Source organism: Silene latifolia, chromosome Y (assembly GCF_048544455.1).
Source record: "Silene latifolia isolate original U9 population chromosome Y, ASM4854445v1, whole genome shotgun sequence".
In the NCBI taxonomy this organism is placed as follows: Eukaryota; Viridiplantae; Streptophyta; class Magnoliopsida; order Caryophyllales; family Caryophyllaceae; genus Silene; species Silene latifolia.
In genome coordinates, this window is record NC_133538.1 from 383,866,658 (window position 1) to 383,874,055 (window position 7,398).

Here is a 7,398-nt window from a genome sequence, read left to right on the forward strand (position 1 = left end):
AAATTCAAAAAAAAATATTGAAAAATTTCAAAAATTTCCATAAAATGCACGTTTATTTTAGCATTTAGGTTGAGTCGGAACGGTAGTATTTCAACGATGATTTAGCATTTGCATCTGTTTTTGCCTAAGCCTTGCTAATTGACATGTTATTAGTAGAATCATATATGCATAGTCTACGAGTTTTCGTTAAATTTCTTGCTGAACTTGATAACTTGACTTAGATTTTTGGCAAACTACATCATTTTCTGAGGTTTAGAGCCTTATAACTGGTGACATTCATGACCAGTTTATCTAGGATTGTGATTAGTACTCCTTATGAGACATGTCATATCAATTTGCATAAATATGAACTTAATCTGCTTAATACCCGTATGCATTCGGTTTGTGGTTTGTTGACACATGTGGTAGAGGTTTCCCTTTTCTCATTTTGCCCATGAACCCCTCATAGCCAAATTTAGCCTCTTTTGTCCCATAAACTACAGTCAAAAATTAGCCTACCTTATCAGAGCTAGTACTTGTTTTTGTGGGAATGTTTTATTGCAAATTTGGTTATATGCTCATTTTGAGATGATGTTGGGAAGATGAAAGAAAAATGAAGGAAATAAAGAAAAAAAATAGAAAAGAAAAAAAAAAAAGAGGAGAAAAATGATTCGAAAAAGAAAGAAAAAGAAAAAAGTGTGCTTACTGTAGAATCCGGTCGATCGACTGATCCTTATGGTCGATCGACTGCAGCCCGAGAAAAAGAAAGAAAAAATCACATGTTTCAATTGTTATGATTTGGTGATTTACACTCCCATTTTATCATTTATATCCTTTGGGGAGTTAACTTTTATGGAGGTTGTGAGTTTTGTGCCTTGAATTGGCACCGTCTTGTAACATTTATATTGAGTTTGAAGTTGGGATTCGCTTATAGTTTGGATTGTAGTGCTAGCTTGGCTTATTACTCCTCATATCCAAATTCTTTTTAGCCCCTTCTTACCCATTACCTCACATTTCCATATCTACCTCGGCATGTGTCATGGTCATTTGTTTGGTTGGAATGCATATGTACGGTTGTAGAGATTATTTTCATACTAGATTGCAGGCATGTTCTTATAGGTCGTAGTTAGGTGAGAGTCACTACAAAATGAATTCTTTCTATCTTTACATTATTCACCTGTGCTTATGTGTGATTCGAGCGACCCGTGAGAGTCCAATTTGATAAGTCTCTATAGTTGACGGTTCAGCAGTTTTTAACGACTACATAACTCGTTTGCATGATTCATATTGCTAATTGATTGTTAGTTGTGCATTAAATTGGTTTAGGCTTTACATGTTGCATTTCGCTCTGAGATTGAACTCGTTCCATTAGGTTTTAGGATCGAGTCTAGTTCTTGCTTGGGGACAAGCAAGGTTTGGTTTGGGGAGATTTGATGCGTGTCTAAAATATGATGTTTCACACTTTATTCTACACGCATTTCAGAGCTCAAATGTGCAATATATGCCATTATTTCCCTATTTTCCTCTACTTTCGTGTTTTTGTCCATTATTGCAGAAATATGAAGAATTGAGCGGAAATCGAGCCGAATCCGTCCCTAAGTACTTAGCATTGCATTTGACATGGAGTATTGACTCGAGGAATGAGCTTGGTGCGCGTTTCAATGCCTAAAGATAGCAAAAGAAAGAGTGTGTACGAGTTTAAGAAGCAAAGAAGTGCTTCTCGACATTGCAGCCTGATTCAGATGGCTATATCTCGAGTTCTAGACCTGATAATCGAGTGATTCCAATTGGAGGTGAAAGCTTATCCTCTTAGCTTTCCAACGCCGCGTAGAACGCCTGATTTGACCAAGGAACGAAGAAATGGCAGCTGTTTTAAGATCGGTGCGCTGCTGCTCCGAGAATCGTCGAGAATGCTATTCTGTACAGCACTCTTGGTCGATCGACTGGTCCAAGTGGTCGATCGACCACCCCACGGGTTCAGTAGCTACTGTTCGCTGCTACTCAGTCGATCGACTGATGCTTATGGTCGATCGACTGAACAACGGGTCTGACGCAAAATAAAAGATCGAGATTAGAAGCCCAATTGTAATGAGGTTTTCGAGTAGGGTTTTACGTGACTCTCTTATTTAACGTAACCCCTGCCTACCTTTGAATTATTCATTCATTAGCTTAGTTTAGATCGGAATTCATTCGCTACATTAGTTTACTTTATCAAATTGGTTCTTTAATAAAGTTCTTTGCTACGGATTCAATTCTTGCCTTTTGCTTCGGTAATTACCATTCTTTTATTTACAGCTTTGCTTTGTTAGATTTATTCTTGCTAGATAGAATCCCCAAAGCCCTAGTTATAGTTTTATGCGAGTTTATCCATTCAATATTTCAATTATGCAATTCTCTATGCTTGTGATCAATTTAGTTTTCGTTATTAATTCCTTTATGTCTGGCTAAATACCTTTGCTAGGATGTAGGCGAACTTAGCGAAGATGGCATACGAATAGGAGACCCTCGGATTAGGGCTTGGTCGATCGACCGGGTAGCCGGTCGATCGATCGAAATCGGTGATTGGTCGATCGACTGGGGTAGCTGGTCGATCGACCGACTTCGTGTTTGATTTGCTTCGTTTGAATCGTTAAGTGCAATATCTATCAATGAGACCTAGCGGAGACTTGTTAGATGCTTAGTTTTGACCAACCCATAGATCGAAAGATAGGGAAGGACTTAGATTAACGATTTAAGACGGCTAGATTGCTAGATCGAAAGATAATGTAATTTAGCTTGCATTAAGAATCATTAGTCAAGAACGAGAGTTAGTATTAATGAGACTTAGGGATTAGTAGCATAGGCCGAGAGGTAGTTACTAATTAACATGGACCGAGAGGACTTGTTTTCCCCATCACCCACGACTGTATTTCGAGACTTACCTAGACTTGTGTGCCATCGTAGTTTGTAGTGACCCGATCATCCTAGCTCCTTTTTACCATTAGTTTACATCTATTTTTGTTATTTGCTCGTTTATTTTTCGCATTTAGACTTAGATTCTTTCCATATCAAAACCCCCACAATTGTTCTGGTGGAAAATAAAAACAACTATAACTCCCCCGCCTCTCTGTGGTTCGACCCTGTTACCACTAGCCTAGGTTAGTTTTAATAGGAATTATAAATCTTATTTTTGGTACTCACAACGACGGGTATCATATATGAATCTACATTTCCTTCAATCGGTATCAGAGCCACGGTTGTTTGCATGCAAATTGGTTAAAAGTTTTTCCGAGTTATAAGAATAACAAATAAAACTTGTAAAATTTGTGTTATTATGATATATCACGAAATTATTACATGCATGTTAATATTTCTGGTCCTAAAGTGTTTTGGGATATTTTGGTTATTTTTCGGATTTTTATTGTTCATAATTTACAATAATGGCATTTAAATGTGATTTTATGAGTAAAAATGTCATTTTTGGTCTAAAATTAGCTATACTTCGAATTTTCACTTGGTTTTTGGATATGTTGTCACATATATTATTTTGAGATAACCTGTAAAGTTTCATAATTTTTGGACTTGTTATGCTCGAAAAATGAATTTTTCATTATTAAATTCGGTTTTAAGTGAAAAATAGGTTAATATGAGTTAAATTTCGAATCTGGTCATAGAAAATTTATATGTTGTCACATGCAATTTTACAAGATGTGTGTAAAATAATTGGCTATAAAGAAGTCTTTTTGCATGATTTATGGATTTTTGAAGAAAAATAGCATAAATAGTGACATTATTAGTAGAAAATTAATAAAACATAATCTATGACTTAGGAAAAACGTCTAATATTGCATTTTATTATCTTTTTCAGATCTAAAATTGAAAAGTTAGTGAAAATAATTTTTCCATGTTTTTATGATTATTTTATTAAAAATCGATAAACCGCAACATTGTTTTTCCGGAAAATTTTCGAAATTTTTAACCTAAGATTTTGAACATTATGAGTGTCATGGAATTTTTCCAGAATGTTCATGAGTTTAAATTTTGAATTTTGAATTTATTTGAAATTTTGTGATTTATTTGAAGTTTAATAGCTTATTTTTGTAATTTTTGGTCCATTTATGAACAATTTTGTAAATGAAAGTTAATTATGGTCAAATTATTAGTGAAGACTATATTTTGAGTCCTAAGAGGTTAGGGTAATTAACTTATGCATAAATATGAGTTTATGTATTTTTGTGATTATAAAATGTTGAAATCACGCAAACGTCAAAAAACCGAGTAATATACGATATTGGCTAATTAAAGGCGATTTAGCATAAAATTGAGCATGTTCTTACATATTATAATGCTGCATTTTCTTTATGATTGTCATAATTTCAATTTATGTAATTTTCAATTATGTAATTTTACTTAATATGGCCTTAGATTTTAATTGGTATTTCCCGAAATGTATGGGAATATCGATTCGGTTGTAATTTTATTGTGATCTCGTATCACCGTTTTGTAATTTAATAGATTTATTTTATTTTAGTTACAAATGTATAATAGGAAATTATGTAATTTATTATGTAATTTTATTCATTCCGGAGTTCCAAAACACGGATTTCTTCAAGAATGGCGATACATAAAGACGGTGTTACCTCGAGATGCGTGCCACAACCGAAGTTCAAGGGACCAATGGAGTTGGTTTCCGAATATGTAATAGTTAAATAGTTTTTCTATTTTAGGAAAGGCCATACTAGGATTTATTTATCTTTATGCTTGCATTTTATTTTATGTCACATGCATCGCTAAATCGCCATAACTAAAACATGCATCCTTATTTTATCGAGTTTATCGACCGTGTCAATTAGAATTATCGTAGTTCACCGCTTTAGTTCACTTAAAACGTGATAGATAATAAATTGACATGACCTCTCGCTAAAACAATCAATTGAGACATAGCCTTACCAAATAGTAGAAACCATGAAAACCTATTTCGCGAGGGAGTGCGCTCGGCCCCACCGGGGTACAAACCTTGTTACGTAGGGGAAGTGGGTGATGAATGTTAATCCACCGAATTCATGTTGATAAGGGATGTATCGGCCACACCGTGCCCAAATTAACGTGGGTTTGGATCATGGACACATTTATTCGAAATTTGGATTGAACTCAACAAAAGTATTTGATAAGGGATGTATCAGCCCCACCGTGCCCTTGTCGATGTGTTTTGGGCTAAAGATAATTGTTAATGTAATATTATCGACCAAGAGTTCTAAAAGTAGAATCGATTAAAGAGTTAATCCACCGAGTTATATTGATAAGGGATGTATCGGCCCCACCGTGCCCAAGTTAATATGAATTTGGATCTTGGAATCATTTATCATAGTTGGGTAGAGGTCACTATGTAAATGCTATACTTGTTTTTCCAAGTATTAATAAAACGATAAATGTTAAGTTTTCCTCTATTCCGTTATTATTGTTCTATTTCTTTACCACAATTTATATACGATATCATTTTGATTTTTGATTCAAATCTCCTTAAAACATCGTAACTAAAGACAAATATGAATTTGCTTCTAAAACCTCAAATGAACCATTGATAAGGATCTCTTGTAAAGAGTATAGATTAAAGTTATTCATTATCAAACAGGTTTTTGATTCATGACTAACACTTCTACTTACAATGGATTATTTTTCATGTACTTAAATGAATTAAGTACCTTGAAGCGATAAATTGTTTTGGTAATTAGTTTTGTCAATAATTCATAATTGACCAAAATAACGCAACCACTTCAATGAAAGTTTTAAGACTAAAACGAACAAATGAAGAGTAATCTTCATAAATTCAATTTTGCTTCTCAAAGCAAAGACTCATTGAAATGAGTGGGAGCATTCTCTTAAACCGTTAAGATGAGGACGAGGTTAAAGAAGTAAAATTAGAATGGAATTGATACAAGGTTATGTTAAAGGTAAAGTTGTTGAGAATGACGATACTAAACCTATCAATCCCGACCGATAAAGTTTCCATTGTCTTAAATGTTGGACACGAGAAAGGAAACTACCCCAAATTATTGAAGAATCAACAAGTTAGTTGTGGGACATCTAATGGGACCTTCTTCTTTAAATGTTTATTTGATTAAACATAAATTTTTGCTAGTCCTACTTCGTCAATATTAGAAACCGGTGGTGGTTTTCATCATTATGTTTGATACATGGGATGATAAGAATATGACGACTAGCGACAATAATGTCGAGAGATAGAGTAATTGTGTACTCAATCTAGTTTTTGGATTTAAAGTTGTACTTAATTGTGACTATTAAGTGCATAAACTCTAAATAAGAATATAAACTTGTTAAGATACAAAAGAGGTTTTCACTTTTGTGACCCTATACACCACGATTTGATGTATGGCTAGCCCATCATCAAGGTGAGTATATTCTAAACCAAACTAGAACGATATATCATGAAGATGATGCAAGACTCAAATTGGTAACACAAGATTAAACCTTAAAATTTTGGAATGATGAACGCAAAGAGTTATCGAGTACTCTTGAAACCATTAGATTGTTAATGGTATGTGCGTATCTTGTATTCAAAGCAAGATGTCTCGTGCCTTTTGGTTGAAAAGGAGATCGAGATTGTAAATCATTGATCCAAAATAGGTTGATCATTTTCTTTTACCAACGATTTAAGTTGACACTAATATGTTCACTTAATAAGGTAAATAGAGAAATCTTTGAAGAGGTTCAAGAGTTCAAGAAATCACGATTTAGTCATGATGGGATTATCAAAGTGAAGACTTTGATATAAGCCAATGGAAATGTGATCTAATATCACAAGTTAATCTCTCTTAGCACGCATTATGAAATAATGTGTGATTGGATAAGAAATCAAACGCTATTCGATATGGTTTGAACTTCAATCAAGTTACTTTGAGTTACTTGATCCTTTTGGGGATTTTATCATTTTGTCTAAAATTATTTTTCCACTAAATCGAATCATATGGGATATGAAATGGTAAGGGTACCATGGTTGTAAGTTTTTCACAAGAAACAAATGCTCATTTTTCCCTTGCAATTATCACGAGCACGACGGGTTTGCGGCTCATGAAGCTGTCTTTCTAAAATACAAGTTTATATTAGAAGACAGAGTGGGAGAAATTATTCAAGAGCCACAAGAATGCCACAGAGAATGTTATGTCGCAAGAAACTGGTCTTTCTTGGCTACATGAGACGTTTTGTGTAAAATATTGTTTCTTTAAAACCTAGGAGGTTAAATTCGTCACTTGTTAAAAATGATGAATTCATGCTACTTTTAAGAAAGTAAAAAGCTTATAACTTACAAAAGAAATAGGTTGATTTAAGTTGATTACTTCTAGAAAGTAATGAACATATGACTTACATAAGAGTGTTTAAGTCACAACTCAATACAAGGCCTAGAGCCGTGAAAATCCGAAA